The sequence below is a fragment of the Anas platyrhynchos genome, chromosome 12, assembly GCF_047663525.1.
Source record: "Anas platyrhynchos isolate ZD024472 breed Pekin duck chromosome 12, IASCAAS_PekinDuck_T2T, whole genome shotgun sequence".
Taxonomy (NCBI): domain Eukaryota; kingdom Metazoa; phylum Chordata; class Aves; order Anseriformes; family Anatidae; genus Anas; species Anas platyrhynchos.
The window spans coordinates 4,058,966-4,085,119 of record NC_092598.1 but is presented as its reverse complement, the minus strand read 5'-3'; the positions used below and the strand labels follow the sequence as shown (position 1 = coordinate 4,085,119).

The following is a 26,154-nucleotide window of genomic DNA, read 5'->3' as shown; positions in this document are numbered from 1 at the left end:
ATAGTAAATCAGAACAGCCTCTTCTGGCTTCAGTACAACCTTCTTACCTGCAGAAACAAAGCAAGGGTCATTGCTCCTGCTGTAAAACTACCGGGATGCTCTTCCTCAACTGCCACGCCTCTGGCCGGACTCTACTCAGCCACCTCCTGGTGCTTGATGACCTTCACTGCTCCTGCAGTTACAACAGCATGTAAGTCAATGTAGTCCAGTACATTTCAACATTATTTTATATTTTATAACTCATGACTCATTTTCTGGTTAATGTTTTAATTGTGGGATACTCACTATCATCGCTGTAGCTGGATGTACTTTTTTATGACTTACCATCCAAATTTGAAAAGTGAAAGTATTTACAGTGCTTGTTTACTGCAGGCACGCTGAAAATTCTGAATGAAAAACTTTATCTGGACTCCTACATTTAACAGATTGTTTGCAAAGTGTTCTTCAGTTACAATACTGGAATAATTGACCTGGGACCAGGATGCTCATAAGCAGTTACTCTTGGGGTATATATGAAAAAACAAGCACCTCTCACTATTGTCTTTCCAAACTGAAGATATACTTTAACAGAAGGATAATGAACCATAAGTAGACAATGCTTACAGACTGGATTAAATCTTCATGTCACTAACAGGTTTTTAAAATTTTAACTTTTATAGATACAGCCACTGTTGTTTACACTGGTTATCTTGCTTCATGCCAGGAGCCACCAGGGAAAAAATTTTATATGGGGCTAATTTTGCCATTCTAGTTATCTTGCCAACTCTACACTTGCTGTAATTGATCTGCTAGGGACAGTGGCAAGATAATAAGTCTAGCCTGCATTTGGAAATGACAGCAAATCAAACAGTGCTTCTTTGTACACAAATAAATAAATAAAACATAACATCAGCTGTGTCTCATTCTTTGTGCTATTTGATCAGCTGCAGTAAACACCTTCCAAGTAGCCATAAAACAGGGATTATAACCTGCCTTGGGGTTACAGCATGTATTATTGACTTGGCTGGTACCAAGGGAGTTAGTTTTTGGTGGGATTTGAACCACCTAGTTCACTGGCAGTGCTAAAAAGCTAGAACACTGAGAGCTGAAACTCCTCAACACATTAAATAATTATGTAATTGTAAACTTTTTTCTTTTTTTTTTTTTTTTTAAGTCCGAAGCTAATATACACTGAAATGTTCCCTATATCTCCAAGGTAACTTAACTGTCATCATCCTTCATGTCGAACAAAACCAGCAAAACCTCTAGAGAGCAGGTGCCCCAATTAACAGATATTCAGCCTTTCAGCCATTCAATCCTTTTTTGGATTGCCAAAACCAAAAAGAACAAGATCAAAATACTTATTTCTTAATGGGATGATAGCGAATGTGACAGAGTCCAACAATAAAACAAAGTAGAAATGATATATTGCAGTAACTACAATAAACCTTGTTCCTTTAAACAGTAAGTTTAGAGGAAAGATTTAGACTTTCTGGTGCACATGTTCAAGCTGCAGCTATTAACTCCATCATGTAAGAACTAGACCAGTGCTAGAAAGCTTAGCCATGGTACCTGGCAAGTTTTGCCATTGTTACTAATGGTAAAAAATGCATTAATCCATTTGAAAATGTCTCACTTTTGGACGCTGCACAGAGAAATTTAAACAATAGCAGCTCTAGAGAGCAATCCTTTCTTTGAGCTGACTAAAAAAGCCTGCACACTCAGCCCTGCCAAGGGCTCGGTGCAGCTGCTCACCATTGTGCTGGCAGAGGTGACGGTGGCATTTTGACCTGTGTGTACTCATCAAGCTGCATTCTCTTCTGTTTTTACTTCCACAAGACCACAAAGCGCCCTCTTCTCACTCTGTTTTGGCAGTAGGGACAGAACTATAATGTAAAGGTAGAAACACAGAAATAGTCAGAGGGCACAGTTCAAAACCATGCTGGTGGCAGAGCCAACTGGAGACTCAGCCTCCTGGCAAGTGCAGCCACCTCAGCACAGTGACCAAAGAGCCAAGATGCAGAGGCACCTTGTGCCAATACCTCACACAGGCACTGGCTTGAGAGCTGAACCCTGCCTGGGGCAGTGACCACAGCCTCAGCCACTCAGGCACAGGGCTGGAAAGGTCAGGTAGCCTCATGGCCGCGTGGCTGCCAAGCAGTTGTCAGACTCTGCCCAGGACACCTGCCAGACATTAAACCTGTTATTAATCCTGACGGACATGTCGGGCCCAGCATGTCACTGGGTTGCCAGTCAGCATTTGTACAAGACAAACAGACCCTCAGCATATGAAACAACAGCATTACTGGAAGTTGTGGTTTTTTTTTTGCTTTGTTTTATTCCCCCCCTTCTCACTCTCTGAAGACAGTTATCTCATCTGGGTCCTGTGCCTCTGACATCCAGTCACCGCCTTTGCACTGATGCTCTTTCCTGACACCTTATTAAAGGCCTATCAGGGCTTACTCTTTTATCAGGTCCACAATAAACTTACTTTTAATTGCAGTTGTCTTCTTCATTTACACAACTTGCGGGCTGCAGTTCTTTCATGCACTCTCGATTTCTGTTCCTTGGTACTGTGTACTTTGTTCTTCAGCAAATGAGCACTGAGTACCTGAAGCTAATGAAAATGTGTGTCGTATGCAGCTCTGTCTTCTGGGGTTGAGTGGATATAATCCAAGACATACTTTCTTCATGGAACAATTTTAAATAAGAATTCTCTTGCTGCAGCTTGTCCTCCTCTGTTGCCCTGCTTAGACTGAGGAAGAGAGAGGAAGACAGTAGGTACATTTAAATGCCATTATTTAGCAAAGGTGTAGCTCACTTACAACAAAGATAGATACATAAATGGAATAATTGTAATGTCCAAATGAAGCTGATATAAATGAGTATATATATACACAAATATAAAATTTAAAGTGATGTATTTCATTACCCTCTCCCACAAAAGAATAAGCTATTTTTTTAATTTGTTATTAAACAGCGAGTACTCATTAAAAGCTCAGTTCATTGAGAAAAAAAAAAAAAAGTACAATGCAATTAAACTGTACTACAGACTAATTAATATGGGAATTGGGTGATTCAAATATCTTTAAAGGGATGGAAGTGGGGACCGTAGGCAGCATGGGCTTGTACTAGTCATCTTCATTAGCCCAGAAGATGGATTTTCTGCTACATATAGGTTTTGCTGAGGGCTCTATTGTTTCTTTGTTGTCGTTGTTTTTTTTATAGTTTCAAAGGAAGTCTGGAAAAAAAATGTAATGCAGATCTTTACAAAATCTGGAAAAAAATCTTTAAGAAATAATTAAAAAAAGGGACTAGATTTAGATATTACTTATCCTCGTAACACATTCAGCTCTCACTTCTCCTGAGGAGACCCACTCTTGGCTCTCCACATCTTTCCTTTACACAAATACATTTGAAACAACTTAGAACTAGAAAGTATAATATAAGATGCTCAGCATGTTTAGCACCTCAGTCATGTAGTATCTTTTCCCTATGGGAGATCCCTGTTAGTTTGTTCTTACCAAAGGCTGCTGATTCAAGAACAATTCTTACGAGCTGTCCAATTTCTTGTGAGTCAGAAGACGTTTACCAGTTATAGAACAGACTTTTATGAAATGTATCTGGCTGCCTTTCTTGTAATTGAGATGAAAGAAGTATGCTGATTCTCTAAGGAAATGCCATTCAAAGAGCCTGCTAACATTTTATTTATTTATTTATTTATTAAACTCAGTCCAGAAGTTAACCAGTTTAGAAGTAGAATGTCACATGAGTCAAGACTGAAAACTTGCCACTCACTTTTGATTATAATAGCATCATAAAAACAGTTAAAAGCAGAGGGTCCTGCTCCAGAAACGTGCTAAAAATTGTTGTTGTATACCAAAAGCTAGGATGAGCTTTGGATTAAAAGCCAAACAAAAGTTTGATGATGATGATGGTGCCCCCAAGCCAGTTGCCTAGAAATCTTTGTCTTGTTATTTATCTTGATGGGAGCATCGTAAGTCTGACTACTCTGATTCCTGTCTTTTGCAGGTCAGTCAGTCATTATATCACATGACTTTACTGTTTGAAGCAGAAGAAAAGCCTAAGTCTAAGACTTTTTTAAGGTCTGATGTTTCAATGACCTGAGATCTTGGAAATCCAATTGGCTGACATACTATTGCTTTATATCCAATATGTCATTTATACAACTGCTGCATTTACACCAAAGCATAAGACCATAAATCAGATTGCCTTTGAATCTCTAGTATTTTCCTCCCAGTTTGTAGAGCTGTAAATTACTCTGCAGGATGACAAACACTGATCTGACTGTTAGATCATTGTGTTATATAGCTGTGTTATGAAGCAAAACCCATTCACAGATACTCATTCATTTGAGAGAGATGTCACTGGCCTAACACAATGAGCTTCTTTCAAGCTCTCCCTTCCATTTCATTCTGTTATTTCTCTGTTAATAAATAAATAAAATCCCCACTGGATTATGGCTATAGGAGATGAAAGAACTCTTTTTTTTCATGTCAACATTGTGTAGTGCCGATGATGTCTGGCAACAGTCAAACCTGGCTCCAGCTTCTGTTCTGTTTTCCTTATTAGCATTTTGCTTGGCTGTCCCTGCCAGTCTCCTGGACATTTCTGAACTCTGTGAATTGTTGCAAATATTGCAACGTCCAAGTGTGAAATGAACTGCATGGAAACTCCTGGGATCCTGTTAACAGTGTATTAACAATAACCTCAAGTTCACAGGAAACAACAGGCACCTGTTCAAGGGGGAACATGTTCTTAAATTGACATTCAATTATCACTGCATATTTTAGCATTGTTTTTGCACCTTATCTAAGACCCACCATGAGCCTTGCAAGCCTGTTTACTAATTTAATACCAGTCTTCAGAAACCAAGACAAAAATGACTATAATAAGAATTGGAGTATACCAAAAACAGTGTTTAAAAATATTATATGGGGAAAAAAATGTATTTATTGCAATTATGGTTTATTCGACTATAAATTCAGATGACATGCCTTATGTAAACCAGGTATTTAACCTTAATATTTACCTCTAAATTATTTAAATCACATACAAAAGATTTGATTTTTTTATAATGGAAACTGTTACAAAATTACAACAAAGGAAATGGTAAATAGTACTCAAGAGTATTTCTCGTAACAGTGGAGTACCTTAAACATTTAATAATTATAGTCCACATTTTCAGACTGGAAGACTAAAACTTTATGTCAGGAAGTATTTCAAAAAGTGTTATATGTTTTAAATCAATTCCCACATTATAAAGAAATGTGTATTACCAGTAGCCTACTATAAAATTAAACCACATCTATATTCAGTCAGCGGCACAGGAATGATGTGCAGGCCTTTAAAAAAAAAAATAAAATAAATAAAAAGCTCTTACTCATCTGTACAATACTGGAGCTCTGAAGGAATACAGTCTCTGGATTGCTTAAATGCAGAACAATTCTTTTTTCCAATTCTGGAGAATTTTCATGAACTCACCAGGAGCTGACAGGAGGTCCGTGACTTAACCATTTTCATGTATACCTTCACTACATTTGCGTATCCCCTGCAACCATCCTGCAGGGCAGTGTACCTGCCCGTAAGAAGCTCTTTAAGAGGGCATTCTTGAACAGGAGGACGAATTACAGTGAAATACAGCAGCCTCTGCAGCTTGCTGCCACGTGGGCAGACCAAAGCCCGTCAATGAATGACTCCCAGGAGACCAGTGGTGTACTGAGACTGTGGACCTGTCTGATAGCAAACTGTTCATTAACATCTGAGTAAATCAATCAGCCAGAGACTTGTTCATTCATTATAGTCCACGGGTCTGTCACGGGTACAGGTCTTCCCTGGCTCCAGAGTAGTTTTTTTTCTTCCTGTCCACTTGATAGCTTTGTCATCCAAACTTATCTGGCTTTTTCAGAGCTCATTTATAGTTTGATTTCTTCCAGCCTGATCTAAACTGTCGCTGATTAATGGTTAATGACTAATATCCCATTAACTGTAGTCTTACTCCTGAATATTTAACTACTTTGACAGTAGGATGGTGTATTTTCATTTTATGATTATACTAGACAAGTTTAACTTCTGAATTTAATCTAGAAGCCTCAAGATTTACGTCTTTCTAGTCACAAACAGCTTTACTTAATCTTGAATCCTATCCTTCACACCCTTCATGACTGGGACACTAAATGATTTCATGTAATAAGCATTGCTAAGGACAAGTAGGTGAGAGAGAATTTGCCAGCACATGAATGAATAATATTGAGTACCTGATAACTGGATTGTCTCTTGTAGGCTGCATGGAATAACCTGACTCTGAAAATATTTTCAGGTTGCTCAGATAACAATTGGGAAGTAGACACATACTTATATATGTATTCACATATGGTGCATGTATGGTTTATCTCAAGCTTCTAAGAAACAAACAGGAAAGCCAGATAATATATCCTAATTTACCTCATAAACAGGTAGGTTACGTTATAAATATATCTATTATTTTATTAAAAAAAAAATGTAAATAGCAGCTGAGGTATTTGTCAGGATGCATCCTCCTACTCCTGCAAAAACTATAACATTTTTTAATAATGAAAGAAATGCTGAAACAACTCTTAAGTGAAGACCCTTTTCTATCACAGTTTGGAACAATTTTTAGCAGGGAACTGTTACAGCTATAAAACATTAGGATAACCTAGAATAATACTGATCTGCTAATGTTAGGCCACAGGTACAACAATTGCATATACAGGCATGAGTGTTCATATGAGATGGGGGAAAAAAAAAAAGAAAAAAAAACCACTTTTCTGACATGATTTTCATCTTGTAAGAGACTCTGTTTGGGAGGGCAATTAATCTCACAACAGACTTCTTCCCTTCAGTAATGACTATCAACACAATTTGGAAAAAACAGGCTAAAAATATGCAACTTGATCTCTAGAGTTAAGTACATAAGGAGTTTTTATTCTTCTGGCCACTGGAAAGACCTAGAAATACATATACCAATAGACTGCACATCTTTTCTGATACATTCCTCTTTGATGTTTCTTCTCCTAATCTTCATGGATATTTTTTTCCCCCTTCACAAGTGATGCTCTAGTAATTATTTCCTGGTTTCTCGTTAGCATTTTAGTGCCATGTTCTCCCCTGAATCTGCATTCAGGCAAGTCACACTGACACCAACACCAAATTTATGAAGGGAAAATGTGTTTGCATTACTGCTAATTACTGTTAGTTGCCATTGTTTCCTGCATTAAATAACTTGTATTATCACCACTGCCTTGCTGCATGCTTGATCTCTTACCTCTATTACTCATCCCTGGGTTGACTTCTGCCTCTATCCCATTTCCAGGTTATGTCTTTGTTGGACCAAGTGATTATTTTTCAGTCAATGATCCAATTTAATCATAAAGTAAAACACCCCCAAACTTATTTACCACTGCCTTCATTTCAAATAGCTTAATCTGTCACTTTTAGATGGTGTTTTCTAACAGTACATCTCATTTTCCCCTTTCCTCTCACTTCTTTGCAGTCACGCCAGTTGTAATCTAACAATGAATGAGATTGATTAAATGGTTGGCTTGTGCATGAAACAGTCCCAAGTGGAAAAACACTTAATGGTGGTTAAATATTACACACTGCTGTATATACTACCTGAAAAATGAGCATGACTAACAGAGCAGTCAGAGCCCTTTGGAAATGCCTTTCTGGGCAGAATTGTGCAGATTTACTGACATATTTTGTCATGCCAGCTCTAATTAAGCTTGTCTAATCACTTCTCAGACAAGGGTTTCAGGATGAACATATAAATTCTCTAGGACATTATCTGCTGTAGGTGTATAACTGTCCTGTAGAATAGTAAGGAGGAAAGGTCCATAGAGAAAGTTAATACTTTTTCTTAGATTGTATAGGAAAAAGGACAAGCTTTTGGAGACATAACACTTTGCTAAAGATCAGTGAAGAATGATTTTATTGTATGTCCAAAAGCATGTCTGTTTGCAATTCCTCACCTGTCTCATCTGGTCAGAAAAAAGACTTATGAACCTTCCACATCTCATATCCTTCCATCTTTGCAGCAACTGATACATCTAAAGTAAAGAAAAGTAGCTGACAAACACACTTCTCTTTATTTGGGTCTGCTTGTGGCAAACCAAAAGGGATCTAAAGGAAATTAAACAGTTCCTGCTCATATACCATCTCACCCTGAGAAATCTTTAACTCTTTTCTGCAGAATAGAACAGCTCTGACAGGTTGTGTCTCCCCAAATTGCCATAAACTGGTGTGGAGGGCACACTGCTGCTAGAGATTAGATGTAAGGTGCTTATATTCTCCCAAGGAAAGAAATTCTGTGTTTAACTTCTCACTTCGAGGGACCCTTTCCTTCATCTACTGTGTATCTTTTACATTGCTTGATCTGTAGGTAGGCTCTGAGGACACCCACAAGTCAGCTCTGGCACAGCCTTGCCAAGAATGAGGGCAGCTCTAAAGAAAACTGTTAAAATTCCTCAAGCACTGACCTGGCAAGAGGTGGCAGCTGCAGACTGCAGCAGCTGAGAGGTACCTTTACTGCAAGTTTGAACTTGGGCACATAATTGTCATGAAAATATGACATTGTTTCCTGGGGATCTGCACAAAATTACATAGAATTATCCTCTATGGAACTCTACTTTTAAGTGCAAGTGGTATTGGTTTTGAGGTAATAACTACCAAGAATAAGCTCATTATCTCCTACTTGCTGTTGTTCATACTAATGCTGCCACCACGCTTCACTGTGCATCTCACCAAGTCTATAATCTTGTGGCTATTTGATCAAAGTGGACAAACCAGGGTTAAAAAGTACAGTACTTAATGTGAGAAATACTGGGAGGAGGAACCAGGATCCAAAATAAATTCTCCTTTGCAAATTCACATGCTAATTTAAATTGGTAAAAAGGCCATAGCCCTATTCTCAAGGGTTCAATAGGGAACAAAATCGTGCTGCAGGTAGAATTTAATTATCACATGGCTTTAAATGGTTATTGCTTGAAAGGTGAGTGCCAGAACTAGTTAGGTTCCTAACTTATACTAAAAGGAAAAAAGAAATTGTAAAAAAAAAAAAAAAAAAAAAAAGGACTACAGTAATGTCTGTAAAGTGCATACATTCAATAGTAAAAGGTTTCTATCGTACATAGTTACTATAATTTAGTCCGTGTCATTACTTGAATGTAGACATTGTGTATATTTTGCTTGGCTTTTCTAATTTAAACATCTTTTAAATGTTGGAACTTTAATTTGTCAGGGAAAAACAAAATATTCACAAAATACATACTATTCTGATTGAACAGATAACAAAGACAAAGCATTCCAACCTCTAATCATATTCAGCATTTTTGTGTTCTTTTGTTTTAAATGTAGAAACACTTTGAAATAATTCCATAACAAAGCTTGATGAAAGTAGCAATTAAAAAGGAATCGATCTGATACATCCTGTTCTTCAAATTACTATGCTCTGTAAAATGTAAAACTCCGTCTCCTTCACTAAAGCTTTAGTTCCCCATCTTGATTAGGCAAATATTGAAAACAATAAACATTTTTCACTAAAGTGAGTCTTTAATATGGACTAAAAAGAGTGCACTGTGTGTTACATTTTCCACAGAAGACTGGCTCTCACATTAGCGTTTGCTATTAGCGTATTTCACGTCACTCCATCATACTGTCTTTCACTCAAATCCTACATTTGTTGGAGCAGATGGAAAGTTAGTTTAAATTAATTGAAAGCATGCTGTGCACAGCTTGTGGTACCAAGAACACGCAAAGAAGAAAGGAAGATACATCAATTTCCTTTGTAAGATTCCTATAATTGTGAGAAGAGATCTCTTAAGAAATCATCAAGATATTATGCTCCTATTTTCTTCCATTTTTTTCTTTCTTTTTACCTTTCTTTTTTTCTTCCCCCTAGAGTAAGTTATATTACTTAGAGTGCTTTGATTTTAAAAAGAGAAGAGGTAGTGAAACTGGCTGGACACACACCATTTGAAAAATAAATTCTGTCTGTGATGGATCAAAATAAAATGGCACACAAAGTTAGTACATACTTACTGTTTCTGCAGCCTGTCTGCAGTTCTCACTAACGCTGACAAGCTTTAGGAGGTGAGTTACCTTTTCACCTACTTTAGTAAATATTTGTTCCCATTACTGGGTCCTCAGCTTTTCTTCTGCCATAACTGAAAATCTAGTTGTCTTCTCTGTTTTCTAAACCAACTGCCAATTTGATTAACACCTATATTCTTTGCTTGCCTGGAATTGCAATGGGCAAACTCATTGGCTTCTTTAGCAATCAGTATGTGGTGATTCTTCGGTACTTTTACAGTTCAAATCAGGTTCAGAACTATCACCATATAAACCATTTAATAAACAGTAGCTTTTTGACCAAAAAGTAGTGGATTTTTTGTTGTTGTTAATTTGGCCTTTTTTTTTTTTTTCCCTTTAAAATAAAACGTTCCAAGTACTTGTTTCATAGTGGTCTAAAATGTGAGGGCAGGAGGAAGCATGTACTCAGAAATGAAATGTTTCTAAGATGGATGGCATCTGTTTTTTTTTTTTGTTTTGTTTTTTGTTTTTTTTTGTATGTTCTGTTCTGCTAAGAAGGTTGCAGTGGGGAGGATGGGAGGAGGCTTTGTGCTTACATCTCCCTGACCCAGGCCAAGGTGAGACCCTCGGGCAAGAACAGGAGTTGTTACTTCTTGTAAAGCAACCGAAAGTGCAAAAATCAATAAGGAAAAGCAGATTCTGGAGTACAAGGTGGGAAAACAGGCAGAAAACAAGAAACCTGCAACACAAGTGTGTTGGTGTTGGTAGGGAACAGATGCAGAGTTAAGCTTTAGAGGTGATGGAAAGAAGTGAGCACCAAGTCCCAGAAGGACTTAAAGTGGAACATGCTGTGAACAGGGAATGCACTGAAATTTGTTGGACTGAGAGAGACCTCAAGGGTCCTGCACAAAGAGAGTGGCAAGGTGAGAGGTTGTCAGTTTAATCTGCATTGCTGAGTTTTCTCTGTTTCAAAAGTTGCTGTTATGGTTTGCATTCAGATTTAAAAGCTTGCCTTTTGGATTTTAGATCCTTTGGCTATCCTTGGCATCTCTATCTATTTACTTATCTAGAAGTTTAAAGAAACCAAATAACATTCCATGTTTTTGTCAAAACTCAGCAAAGTAATTTTTCATTAATCTTTGGGGAAAATATTACAGGCATTTTCCCCTCCCCCTTCTGACTCCCAGTATTCTACCTTTTTGTTGCAGGCCTTATTTCTGCTAGTCGCTGAACACATTTGACCACCTTCACTACCTGCAGATTAAGTACAACTCCAGTAACTGCAAATAAAAAAGATGAAATAATACAAAACTTTCTCAATCCTACCTCTGTGGCTTCATCCTCCTCCTTTCCTTCAGTTATTGCAGCTGAGTCTATCTTCTCTTTTGGCAATCCTCCAGAAATATTTGCTTCTTGTATTAGATATTCCTGAAATTCAATTGTGCTCTTGTAAGACTTCATATATATTTTTAGTCTCATTGACTATTTCTTCCTCAACTATCTCCATATATCCTCATTCTTCCCCAGACTTTTATTAAAATTCTTTATGATCATTATCTGCTTTTAGTTTTGTCCTTTAGATCACAGTATCTATGGAAATTTCTTTACTTTTTTTTTCTGTATTGTACAGATTCATGACCATCCGATCCAGCATTTTTTCTCATTTTTTTTAAAAAACTTTATCCCAAACAGGATCACAAGTCTTTCCTTGTACTATTTAATTCTCAACAAAATGACATTTCTTCCTGTGTGCCAAACTCCTCGATTCATAAGCAAGTATGCATAACCATAATGCAAGGGAAAATTTGGCTCCGAGACCAGAACTTCTCTTGAGCACGACAGATGTCTTAGTTCATATTAACAAGGCTCTTTGGAAATTCAGGGGATTGTATAGGTAATCATTGTTTGATTAATAATTTACAACACCAACAGGACAGAAATGAAAATTGGAGAATGACAATCTCAAAGCAGCTGTATGCCTGTCAAATATGTAAATTTTTTACCCTACTTCCTCTGTTGGGGCACTGCTTAACCCCATGTTGAGTTGCCTTTCTAGAACATAACCCCTACAACATTCATGAATACTTAGATAGTGATAAAGAAACAAGGAATGAGTGAGAATTAACTTTGCACCTCCTATAGTCACTTGAAGATTAATTTGCTTAAAAACTAATTAGCTGACATTCCACAAGCAGAGAAGCCCAAATAAAATGCAAGAACAACAACAACAAAAAAGACCCACCCTCAGAATTTTTTGCATCTTCAAATTCACAAATTCATATACAAACAAACCTCCTGCTTCTGAAAAAAAAAAAAAAAAAGAATAATATATTAAATAATTAAAAAGAGTTTTTTGTTTTAAGAAGTAAATGAAACTATGATGCAGCTGAGATGCAATCTCTTAGCCCTTTCATTGACATCTGCAAGAAAAGTAAATGTCATTACATGAAACTTCTTTCTGAAGATAAAAGTATAATCTAGTTTTAAGATTACAGGGATTTAGATAGCTACAGGCATGTGGATCTGTTTCACTGACTCTGCCACTTAATGTCAAAGCCCTAGCTTAACAGCAGCCAAGTCATTAGTTAGTGCTAGTTATTAAGAAGAGTAAGTAAAATAAGTCAGCAATTGTGTCACTGAGCCAATGATGTAATTAGCACCTTAGTTTGGAGGCAATTCTTTTCCCATCAGAGGAAGAAAATTAGGCAAGAGGAAGTTCCCTGCATAGAAGGATTCATTCCTAAGGCTATGAACCAGTGCTGGGCACAAATGCCAAATCTGCTGAAAGTTGAGAGGAAAAGAGGATGAGTAGAATCCAGAATTCTAATTAAAGAGAATAAGTGTTTTAGAAGCTATCAGAGCTTTTAATAGTTATAGTAGCATAAAGCCAAGACAAACATTCTGAAATAGATTCTAGTTAAGGGGTGGAGAATGATTTTGACATTTCTCAAATCTTACCCAGGATACTCCAAGATTAGTGGAAATTTAAGTTCTCAAACCAGGGCACTTCAAGGAAGCCAATAGAATGCAGACCTTTTTTAAGCAAAAAGATCAATATTTTTCATTTTTTCAGTGAACTCTTCCAAATCATTCTCATAAAATTAGACAAAACATTCTAAAGTAGGCTGACTGAATAAAAATATAATATTGAGCATTAACTGAGAATACTGAGAACACAGTAAAACTTTTTTTTTTAAACAATCAGAGGAAGAGTGAAATACATTTTGGTGCTAAGGTTTTGAACATGAATACATTTTGCCAAATCTTTCTATATTTAAACCCCTATAGTATCGTGACTGTACTGAATAAAATTACTAGTATCTATCACACACAAAAAAAGGAAATTCAGTCTTTCCTTGAGCAGTTCAAAAAGATAGGGAATCCAGAGCTTCCCTATGCAGTGTTCACCTTACAATTAAAAAAATATATATTTTACTTCACAATTCTCTGTGTTTAACTCATGTGTAGTTCCTGTTATCTCCTCTGTTTGTGAAGACACTTGTATGAACCTGCTGTGCTTTTCCCTGACTAAATTATTTCTATGTGGAAAAAAGACTGTTGTCAATCTTCTTTACATTCTACTTATTACCTTTAGTTATTTCTATCATTTTAGGGCCTTTTTTTTTTTTTTTCTTCTTCTCTCTTTCTCTATAAACTCGCCATAAACCTTGTGGTTTGGACTATGTAAAACTTGGCCCTTGGCCTCCTCACTGGCAGAGCAGCACAAGAAGCTGAAAAGACTGGACTTATTAGTAGCACTGCTCTGCAACAAGCAAAACATTGGGGTGATTCCAGCATTATTCTCATCCTAAATCCAAAACATAGAACTGTACCAGCTCCATCGAAGAAAATTAACTCCATCCCAGCTGAAATCAGGACAAACCTAAAGAAACAATACAGACGCCAAGACTAAACTGGGTTCTTTGGTATCAACCTCTGCAGTACTGAGTTCCAGAGAGGATCCAGCTCCATACAAGACAGAATTCCCCACTTTCAGTTTTACAGCAAAACCATGCAGCTACGCGAATATGACTTTATTGTGATTGAGTGCAGACAGGCCTCCAAATTCAACAAAACAGAGCATGTGACCACAGCAAAAGAGAGGATGAGAAAGAAAACCAATGAGAGAACAAGCTTGGCATTAGCAGTTTAGATGTTTGATGTTGATTTTATTGTTCTCTGGAGTTATTAGGAGAACATTTAATGTTTTTAGCTGCCTTTTAGTGAAATATTAACAGCTGGAAATACAGGGGGTGAACCACCATCTTGCAGTCAGCTGGCACTTGACAGCTCAGCAGTGGTCCATAGAGTGAAATTTTGGAAGCTCTATTCTGTACAATTGCTGTTATTTATTAGCTCTATAGTCATCTGAGGTCTTTTCAGCAGAGAAGAGGGTATCTGATGCAATTCAACAGCACAACTATAGTAAGGTGAATGAGGAAATTTTATAAATGCTGCTGCTTTATCCAAAGAGATCTGATATTTCAAGTCCTGTCCAATTCCACAGTTGCCAGGGTAACAGGTTTGCATTTCTAATTGCCCCAGAGAGCCCGTGAGATTGTACAATAAGCAATCACCTACCACTGTCTCGCTAAACCATCAAGCTTTGGATATATGCAACTGGTTTCATCTGTGAAATCAGTGGGGCTTCCTGCCAAATATAGTAACGATTCTCATGTCACATGTCCCTGAGTAAAGTTAAGAAGAAATGTTCAATTAAATTGTGCACCAGGTCCTGCTCTTTTGATATCAGCTCTGTGCAAATGATTTGCCTTTCTGTTTGTTTTAAAAAAAAAAAAGTCAGAAGCTTTATCATGCAGCCCCTTTATGCATTGAACTCAAATGTTATGAGCTTTGTCTGCATATTATGTTAATTGAATTTATCTCATTTTTATGAAATATACCACACACATCCCAGGATAGGTGCAATTATCAATTTTAAACCTGCTTTAAAAAATAGAGGGGGGAGGTGGTGGTGGGGAACAACATAAAGGTGGAAAGACTGCTGTGAAGCTGTCATTACTGAAACAATGCAAAGACTACTAGAATGGGAAGGTGTCGTGAAAATATATTTACTTACTTCTTTGAAGGCAGTAACTTTAGTGTTTTTTCCTCAAGAAAAATACAGCTTCTGGCTATCTATGAAGTTGTTACATCTGAACAAGCTTTACAAAATCACGAGCAGAGCTTCTCCCTTTTACAGATGAACTCTCTCTTCCTCTCTCATTATTATTTTTTCCTCAAAGAGGAATTCATAAAATTTAAAACAGTTCCAGAGAACTGAACTCTGGAAAGGGAATGTTACCTTGTAAGTTTAGTGCCACCCAAAACAACCTGCTCCTAAGCATGAAAGAGATCAGGCTGACAGTCCACATCTGTCACTTATCAGGACACCAAAAACTCAGGCAACCACATCATCACTGATAGCAAAATAGCATAATCAAAAGAAAGAAAAAGCAAAGATTTTCCATAAAAATAGGAATGTTAGAGACCTCTCCTACACATCATTATGCAGTGCATTCATGAGGATTTTAACAAGTATTTGCCATAGATGTTTTCTCAGTTTGAGTCCCTCATATTTATCTTCCTGTAAACATGTAGCTGTGTTACAAAAATCATCATAAATGATCATATTCTAAAAAAATAAAAAAAGAAAAAAAAAGAAAAAAAAAAAAGAATTGCCTCTTGCCCATTTTTTATTTTGTTTCTGCCAGCTTTAAAAAAGTAAAATAATAATAATAATAAAAAAAAAAGTAAAAAGGGAATGGCTATCAGAGCAATCAGTGCTTCAGCTTGTTGGTATAAACTAAATTTCATCTTCAAACTGAAAAGGGTAAAACCTTTAGCTATTTAGGGAGGAAAAATAGCAGCAGGAGATTGAGCATCCAATCAAAATAGCTTGAAACTGGATTGTCAAGATGCCTATTACAGATCCCTCATAAAAGACCTACAAATCAAAACTTACCAGCAATGAATAGTAGCTAATAATTTGAGCATTTAAAGTACCTAACCGGACTAAAGTCTGTCTCTAGATATACTACCTGTAAGTAACTTCTCAATTCAGTATTATTATAGTTTCCCTACTGAATTGTTCAGTTTTTTTTTGTTGTTGTTGTTGTTTTTTTTCTTTAAAAAGGGCCTCAAATGATTCATGTGTGGAGGGAGGGGGAAAACAAAATTGTTTAAGGCAGTATTCAGTAGAAATTATTCCAACAGTTTTATACTCAGCCCAGTAGTACCTTTGCTTGAGGCAGAGATAACCTTCACCAAGTCTTTCCAAATTAGGAAGGATATAATACCTTCCCTGATACTGTCGATAGAGTACTGTACGGTACATGCATATGAAAATGGTGCAGGGCTACAAAAGGTAAAATATAAAAATCCAACATAAGGAAACAAGGCAAGAGCACTTATCTTCCAGGAGCAGAGACTAATCTTTGGGGGAATTAGCTCGGGCCATTGCTGTCAGGGTGCTCTGCTGCTGAGTTACATAGGTAACAATAATTCATTTTTTAATGGCTAGAGACCTACAGTGTAATTCCACACTAAAATCTACCCTAAAATTTATTAAGGAATTTCAGCGTGTTGGAGCTATATATCGAGATGAGATCCAATCTTCATTAACTCTCAGGAGGTATTGCTGCAGGACGGCATTGACGCTGAGCCCTCAAAGCACTGGGTATTCTTGCTTCACACGTTCACTTACTTTGCCCAGGGGTCTGATCCTGCTGCACATGTCGGTGTCTAACTTCAGACAATTTAGTAGAGACCTCAAATGTCCCTTCTAGGGACAAGCTCTATCCCACTCTGATCAGAAGACAGCTCATGGTTAGGAATGAGCGTTTAAAAAACAAAATAAAGCCCTTTATAGAGGTGTTCAGAAAAGCCTCATAAACCCTAATTACTTCTAAGAGGGAATGTGAAAATTTATTAAAAAGACAGTGTCTGTGTTTGCAATAGCAGGAGACATTAACGAAGGACTCAGGAAGGCCTTTTTAATTGTTACATTCAAAAACTTGCTATGGGCAAAAACAAAAAATACCTCAGACACGGGCACAAGAATTTATTGCTACTCCAATTAAAATCAAGCTAAAGATATGACTAGCCCAGTTAAAATGTCACCTGCACAACAATGCAAGCTGTTTGACTAAAGGAGAAGGAATTAATAACATAATTAAAGGTGTAACATGTAGAATATGCTATTTAATAACTTTTATCTGAGCTCCTTCCCCCTCCTGGGGGGGGGGAAGACCCTGGTTTGCTGTGTCCCTGGTGGACAGTTTGGGGGCAAGGTGCCACGTCAGCACCCTGTGCTCCTGTCAGGAGATCATCTGGGGTTGGCTTTTGGTTATTTTGTCAATGTTTTTCTCTCCTCTTGATCAGCAATTTCATATCATATTCCTCCCCCTCCCTCCCCCCCCCCCCCCCCCCCCCCCCCATAGGGTGTTTGCTGGAGCTTTGCCACTCACCTATCACTCAGCATTACCAGATAAGCTGTAGATAGGTGTTGGGTTGTACTATTCACTGAAAAAGTCCAAATAAGTCCAAGAAGGAAGGTTAGTGAACAAGACCCATGGCTAAGCTGCAACCCCATGACTGTTTGTTTTTGCTATTAGACTTTAACCACCTGTTCTGTATCCAAGGGAAGCAAGAAGAGTCAAGAAAATTCTGGAGGCTGAAATAAAGCCCCGTGCCATGTGGTCTGCTACCACCAATGCCAAACACATATTTAACAGACTACAAGGACATGAAGTGCAATGGTACCAGCCTCTTTGGTTTATTTTGTGCGTCTAGACCTCACACTAAAACGTCTAGCGCCACCCTCCCTGGCAGTCACGTACTGGACTTGGCCTCAACCACAGCTCTGCAGAAGACTGAAAGTCATGGGTGCTTGTCACTACAGGCTCTGACAAACAAAACCAAACTGCAGATTGTAAACAGCCTAACCCATCCAATTTTCCAACCAGGCTCTGTGATTGCAGGGGTGCTAATGACACAACAGTCTTTCCAATTTTAATAATGCCATTTTGACATTCTTACCTGACTCAGATAGAGGAAGCCTGAGGATAACTTTATCACAAAGCAGCAGATGGCAGTTAATGATGGGGATCAGACTCTGGGTTCAGGGTGAATAAAATGTGATATTTCCTAGCAGTGATTAATGAGGTAAAATGCATCTAATTTGGAGATGCTGCAAACAAGAATGGCTAAAATTCAAGCTTTACAGAGAGTGAAGACCACTGCAAGTGATCTGGTCTCTATCTCCACAATTTAGAAAGGCCTAGAAATGGACCAAAACCACTGCATCTGGAGGGATGAAGAGAAATACTTGTTTTTACATTTAGTCACGTAACTCACTATCTATGCATGCTATTATCCCCTGCAGTTACACTGTTTACACGTGTTGATGTATGCATTAGTCTGCTTTGACTTATTGAAGGATGTGTTATTGCAGGTAGAAATGGTATTTTCAGTATTTACCAACCAGCATGTATACACTGACGCCATAGAACCTCACAACTCACTCAACGTGTTAGTGCTGTTTTCCAGTGAACGTCGATAATCAAGGGGGAGCTGCCGTTAGAAGCTTTTCTATGCCTCTATTCGCGTCAGAAAAGTATGTGAGAGGGATCCGGGCCAGCTTAACTTTGGACAACTGAAAACCAAGAATTGAACCTAAGCTAATTATCCAGCCTTCCTCTGCAGTCAGCGTGAGTCACTTCACCTAATTTATTTTAGGACAGGACAAACTGCCCTTTGGAGGGGCCAGTTCCTTACTGTTGAATATATTATACTAGATGCCCAGCTAACTGATTGCTACAGCCAATTTATTTCCAGAAGAAATACATCCTACCACTGCAAAATGTTAGGTCATTGCTCTCTGCACTCTTTACCATCTGTTGCAACATGGAGAATCGCTGCTGCATTGTCTATGCACTTTGTGGAGAGACTTGGATACACCATCTAACCCTTTTGTGATAATGCTGGCGGCCAACCACTATTCCCTTAATGACACTCATATGAATGCTGTCTGCCCACAGATTCCCACTTGGGAATCACAAGTGAACCAGACCCCACTTCTGTTGCTGTAAATAACAGCTGTCCTGCCACTCAGCCAGTGGGAAGACACAAGGGCAGGAAAATCTGTGTGTTATCACAGCCAAACTTAACATAATTACATACCAAGCACCACAATACCCATAGCTAAGCTGCAGTTCAATGGATGCAACAGAACAGTATTGATGCTGGGAAATTAGGTTATTATTTCATCTGAAGTATTTGTAGCTTTTGAATCCCAGAAGTCTCATGCCAGTTATCTCACCTCATATCATGTCTGATAACAAGCTCGCCATCACACCTCCTTACTGTTCTGTTTGTCTGCTTCATAAAAAATAAATAAATAAATAAAAATATTAAAAAAATAACTAAAAATTACTGCCCTTTTGTCAGAGTAATCTCATGTATTCTTCTTGGGGCAAGATCATCAGACAGATAATGTTTTTCAAAAGGCTTTGCTCTTTCACAATAGTGCTGGGGGTAAGGGAAAGCTCTTTTAGTGAATCCCAAAGGCAGCGAGCAGGTTACTTCAGGCCTCTGCAGGGCTGAGCCGAAAGTTGATCGCTGCCCACTGAATAACCCTGTTGGGTCCCACACAAACAACTATTTAGATAACCCAAACTACTGATTTAAACATGGAAAGTTCTTGCCCCCTCCATACATTTTAATTATATTGCTGTAGACAACTTAAATGGGAAAACATCCTCTACCATCATTATGCATTTATGGTTTTTAAAAACTAACAGCAATGGCTTTACTGTGTTCACTTCCTAAAAATCTTCAGCACAAAATTCTGTTACTATCTTTCCAGTTTTGAGATGTCAGATGCCCAGTAAAAAAAGGGGAGGGTGGAGGAATGGGGACAAAACCAAACACAAAAGTCCACTTCATAGTGCTTGCTGCCACTATGCCAATGGCTGCAGCTGGTGATGGCACATAGTTAATATGCTCCCATTTTTTCAAAACTTGCAATTATTTTGCTGTTAGGAGGCTGCAAATCTGAAGAACTGGTGTCTTTATTTTATCTATTTTTGTGAGATACATACTGCTTTTGCTCCTCTTAATGTAACATGATGCAACTGTTAAGTACACTTGAAAACCTGGCACTGTTTCTTTGCATCCTCTAGCACAAGCAGCATTATCTGTATGTTTATTCCAATTCCTTTATAGGATACTTGTTATGCATGACTGATTAATAGGCCCCAAGCTATACTCAACCTGCTACCCACAGCAAATTGTTCTTTCTGTTGTCTGTGTCATTTTCTTTAAAATATCAAGCTGTTTTATAATTAAAGAGTCCCTTGAAGGTCTTGTTTCAATAAACAATCATTTCTTCCACCGTGTGAAGCTCTTCTGCTAATAAACAATTTAACAGCATATATTATTTTTCTCATCTCCAGAACTAACCTTTAATGGAAGACACGTTAAGGCAAAAGTTGAAAAGTGATGTTGACTGTGCGCATAGATACAAAACTTGAATATGCACTGTGTAGCCTGGTACCAGATCTCTTCTAATCTGCATATCATGCGAGTTATAGAAGACTAATTGCTCGCAGTAGTGGTTAGACATTTTCATGTCACCTGGAAGATGGCTGAAGAGTTACTTATCTCCAGCAGCTTTATCCTTAATTACCTCTCTCTCTGATAATTCCAAATTTGGGATTCAACTCACAGTGAAAATCTCCTGTATTAATTGAGATTGCAACTTTGTTATACAATGTGTTTCCTACGATAAACGGCTTTTTCTTGAAAACTGAATGTTTTGTGAAAGTAGCAATGTCTTTGAGAGCTTTGAAATGCTGCCAAAAACTTTTTCCAGATATTCAAAACTGCAGAATTTATTAAAGTGACATTAGGGCTTATCTATGAATATACAAGTTTTTTTTTTTTTTTTAAGTCACTGATAACACTGATTATAATTTTATTTTTCTGGGAAAAAATGGGTAATTAAGGGGGAGTGGCATTTTTTAATGAGATTTATTAAAAGTTTTTAGTTAAAGCAATAAAAGATCATGAAAATGTGTAGACAAATCCTAGAGCTGCGTCTAGGAAACAGCTTTATAATCACCATTTTAATGAGCTATACTTTAGCAGCAGCCTTAAATTTCTAAATATTTGATCACAATAATTATTTGATTTGGATGTGTTTGAATACCAGGATGTGTTGTTATTTTCTTTTCAGACATCACTTTCAGTACTATTTTAGACAGTTTATTTAGCTGATATAGGATTTCATGGTTCTTCTGAAACATTGGAGGTATATCCAATGTAAATTGCTATGAATATGCCCCTAAGAAAATATTTTCACAGTTAAGAGCTTTTTCTAAGAGAAATACCTTAGATGTTACAATCCTCGCAGCAGTATTTTTTTCAAATTACTTTGGATACTTAACTGTCTTCACCTATGAATGCCACACTTTTTATTTTCTACCACTAACTATACTCTTTGCTAATGTAATTCTCTGTTATAAACTTTTTGAGTTGCCACATTTCCACTTCCTTCTGCTAAATTAAGTAGCCTATCTCTGGTCTACTTCAGTATAAATATACATGACAAATTGTTGAGTTCCAGATGTATGCGTTTTCCAGCTACATCAAAGTGATAACATAGAACTCTGCTGATACTACTCAGCATTAAGAAATTCCTCAAAGACCACACATGAATGCTTCATCGCACCCAAAATTATTTTGTTCATTTCATCCTCCTTTGCCTTCAGAACTCTGATTGAAAAGTGCTGGCTTTTCATTTATCCAGCATCCTTTTGTTTGGTATAGTTAGATGGAAGTTTTTTGTACTGCTGATTCCACTTTAGAGTTGTCCTTTAGTAATCACTGTCAGGCATCATCATTTCTCATATCGAGATTCACTAGTTTAGAGAATCCAGCTACCCCTGGTTCAAGTTCCTAATAAAATCAAAATGCTCTCAAAAACAGCCTGAAGGCTTTCTACAATGTATTTGAGATGAGAATTAAGAGGGTGATGAGAATTAACTTGCCTGAAGCCCCACGATAATGTTGCCTAGTGACACAGGTACTGTGCAAAGTAACCATGTAAAAGGGCAAGCCATGTCTCAATGCTGGCAAATCTTCCCCCTGCTCCACATTTCAGTTACTTTACTTCATTCTCCTCTCATTACAAACTCATTATACAGATATGCTGATAAATGTGCACCTAATTTCCTTAAAAGCCTATCCACTCAGTTTTCTAGCTTTCTTTGTTATAGTTTTTTTTTTTGTTTATAGAAGTGCAGCCTTTTCATACATTTCCTGGTGTACAACCAGCATTTGAAAGAATATGCAATGCTATAATGCACTCATCTGCTCTCTGATCATCTGGTATGTATTTGAGCAGCTGTAGGAGACATTGAATAGAATGTTTTGTTGTTGTTGTGTTGTTTCCCTCCCAGGAGTTACATAATGATATTCCTCCTCTCCTTACCTTCAAGGACACACAGTTTTCACTGTATTTCCGTGTTATGCATGGCTTTTTTTTTTTTTTTTTGTGTGTGTGTGTGTGTGTGTGTGTGTGTACCAGACCACATCATAATTTTTATCCATTTTCTGTCTCTACACAGGAGACATTTTAGCACTTCCCCAAGGGTAAGAGTTACTCCAGCTGCACAAAAATCTTTGCAACTATCCTATTGTTCAATAATCAGACCTCATTCCTTTAAGGATTATTGTCTTTTTGGCCATACTCTCATAACTCATATCCGTGCATGTAGACTGACAATTTGCCAACAATCCTTTATCTTCTCCTTCTCAATCTGCAGGTTGGTTCCCTGCCTTTTTTCTCAGTTATTGGAATTAGGCATGTACAAAACAAGGCATCTCATGGAGAGGGATGGATTGGCTTCTGTGCTAGCATGGTTAAATATACTAGGGCTCTTCATCTTAGAATAGAGAACCTCTGACAGGAGTATGAACAATCACAGATTGTTTGAGAAAGGTGAACAGAAAACAAGTGCTTATCCTAGGACCCTGTCATGCTTTATTTTTTTTTATTATTTTTTATTGTTTTTAAAGTGTCAACTTATGGTTTAGAAGAGTGACTCTGTATTCTTGATATACATGAAACAAGTTGGAAAATATAAAGCAGTTATTTATTACTTCAGCTCATCTAGAAAATGGGTCTTTAAACAAAAAAAAAAAAAAAAGCAAAACAAAACCCATCCAAATCTGCAAGTTGATAGTGTAAAAACAGAGCAGACTTTCAGTGGTGAATTCACTAGAATATATTTGTGTAACAAATATCCCAGCTACAGAATAATTTCTATCCTCTGTAGCAGGGAGAGCCAAATCACTTATCACAGAGTGTTATATTACATAAGAGATGAGGGCTTAAAAACCTAGATTTTTCTGGTCTCTGGTCTGATGCCGAGTACATTGGCAGCCATCTTCCAACCAGAATATTAGAGGACATTTGTAACAACATGCTGCCAAAGATGGGTTGTACCAGATGTCCAGTGCTAAGCTGTAATGAATTTTTCTTTCAGGAACTAAACCACAATTCAGGAACACTGGGATCTCATGTTAAGATACTACTATGAGCTGCAGCCAGTATCCCAAGTAAAATCTATTTCTACATGGATTGGAGGCTTAGTGCTACACTAGGCAGCTATGATTTTTGGTGTATATATATAATATATAAATACACACATATTTATAAAACAAATATATAAATAAATATACGACACGCCTCGATATCCTAGAAAAAGGAAATCACAACATTTGTGTTTTGTAGCAACTTTATGTGGTAAAACTTCCTTTTTCTGTTTAAGACAAAAATGGGGGAGAAAGACTGAGACCGTAAGCTAAAAATGACCTAAAAACCACGTCAATGATTTAAATCAAGAGATCCAATTCTTATTACTCCTTGACACTCTAAGGTCTTTTCTATTTCTCACCCCTCCCTTTTATTTTTCACCTTTGTTCTCAGTTTCTTTGTTCTCTTCTAATTATAATCCTGCTAAGCCTGGACATCTCTGTCTGTTGTGCTCCAATCATGCCTTGAATGCTAACTAGGAAAAAAGAGGAAGCTGTTTCTTCTGTATGCTCTCAAATGCTAATATCAGAGAAGTGCTGAATCAAATGTCAGTCATGCCACAGCAGCAACTCAAAGCCAAAATGGAATGATTAACTTGGTTTCCATAAGCAGGCTTGCTTTCAAAGAAGAGAAGAAGCCCCAGAAGACTAAGGGCAAATATCATACATAACTTCACAAGTGGTGAAAAGAAGGATATAGGCAACTGGAGACCATATAGTTTGGCTTCAATGCCAAAAAAAAAAAATACAAGAAAAAATTATTAGAGGATTAATTTGTAAGTGCCTGGGGATAAATAACTGACAAGAAATGGCTGACAAGTTCTTTGAAGAATCTATTACATCTAACATGTCTGGTCTCCATCTCTTGCAAGGTAACTGGCCTAATACATAGAGGCAGTAAGACGTTATACATCTGAGATCTAGTACGTCTTCTCATCAATGATTCCTACACAGTGACATAGATTATTGAATCTGTTCTTGAAGAGTTTATGCTGCAGGTAACTCCTTGTTCTTTGCCTTGCCATATCATTGTTTGGCATCTTGATGCCTTCTACACCAGACTAACCCAACTAGGTACCTGCAGGTAGCACTCCTCAGGGAAAAGGGCTTTAGGGGAAAACACAGAGGACTGAACATTTCTGATGGGCCAAAGATAGCCTGCGTGCATTTCCCATCCAGTAGTTGGTTACTACAAGGAAGAAGAACAGATTAATAAACCTACTCCAAGAGCCATTATATATTGAATTGGCCATAGAAGGATTGTCTTTAAGGATGCCGGACAATAAACTGTAAAAACAGACCCAAAGACAGAAAGGTAACTGATGAAGACTTTCGAGAAAAAGGTTACCAATAAGCTAGTAAAATAGACAAATATTCAAGAAATTATTGTATTATGCCTGTTAAAAAGGCAAATGCAAATAGCTTCATTTTGGAAAGAAGATTCAAACAGACAAATGCAATATGAGGAGAAGTTCAGCAAGCAGGAGCAATTCAGGAAAGGATAATGACAAGGGGAAATGGGGTCACAATTGGAACAAATCCATATTGAGCTGTAATTTTCACTTCTCAGGTCAGTGCTCTGACAGGGTCTGGAGCCATGGTGTTTGTTTGTTTGTTTGTTTTTTTCCTCTATAACCCAGGATTACAACCTTTACTTAGAGAATTTGCTGCCAGGATTCAGTCACAGATGAACAGAAATCTTGAGGATCTGAAGTTCTGGACCTTCTTCCTTGCGGGAGCACTAATGGGAACTTGGCACCTTAACCCCCTGTTCCTTCTATGTAATGACATACTTTGCCTCTAGTCCCCATAAAGAGGTTTTTCCCTCCTGCAGTATTTGGAACATCGATTATTGAAGCTTCGGAGAGTGTTGATTCGTAATTAAATTAGTTTAGGTATATCACGTTGCATATTATGCCATAAGTACCACCTCAGTACTCTATCATAGGGGTTCCTACTATTCTTTCATAGTAGATTATGAGCTATCAGAGGCAGGGTTCATCTCACCAACATCTCTCCACGTTGGTTTATCTGTCACTGGGGAGTCCAGGACTAGCACATTAAACTACTAGTCCAATGGAAGCAGTAAGGTAACTATAATAAATTTACCTACCCAAACGCTCCGGGGCATTAGAGAGTAGAGTTGATAGAATACAACACTGATGAAACTGAGTTATTTTCATAATCACCTTGCTTCTATAAATCTTAGAGATTAATCTCAGTGTTAACATTTAATTCCCACCACTGAAATGAAAAAAAAAAAAAAAAATCCAAATATTGCCGTCACTGCAACAAAATGAATCACTCAATCAATCCTATTGAAGTTCTCAAACTGCTTCTAAAGTTAAACTGTGTATGGCTGTTGTGCTTCGAGAGAATTTTGACCCACAGCATGGTATGATGCCAGCACATTTATTCATTCATTGCAGAATGTAGCAGGTTTTGTGATTTGTAAGCTTTTTGTTCCCTGTAAAGATGCAACTTAATGTGCCTCTGTAATGC

The 26,154-nt window shown here is 37.5% G+C and overlaps 1 long non-coding RNA gene across 3 annotated transcripts in view; it reads right to left on the bottom strand.

Moving 5' to 3' along the window:
- Window positions 1-49: 49 nt before the first annotated feature.
- The window catches only part of LOC110352838 (uncharacterized), a 135,700-nt gene continuing 109,595 nt past the window's right edge, over window positions 50-26,154 (bottom strand). For all 3 annotated transcript variants that reach the window (XR_011812372.1, XR_002402489.4, XR_011812371.1), the window contains 4 exons: window positions 11,377-11,478; window positions 2,471-2,734; window positions 1,735-1,865; window positions 50-172 (listed from right to left, as the gene is read on the bottom strand). This is a non-coding gene — a long non-coding RNA (uncharacterized lncRNA). The remainder of the gene's footprint in view (window positions 173-1,734; window positions 1,866-2,470; window positions 2,735-11,376; window positions 11,479-26,154) is intronic.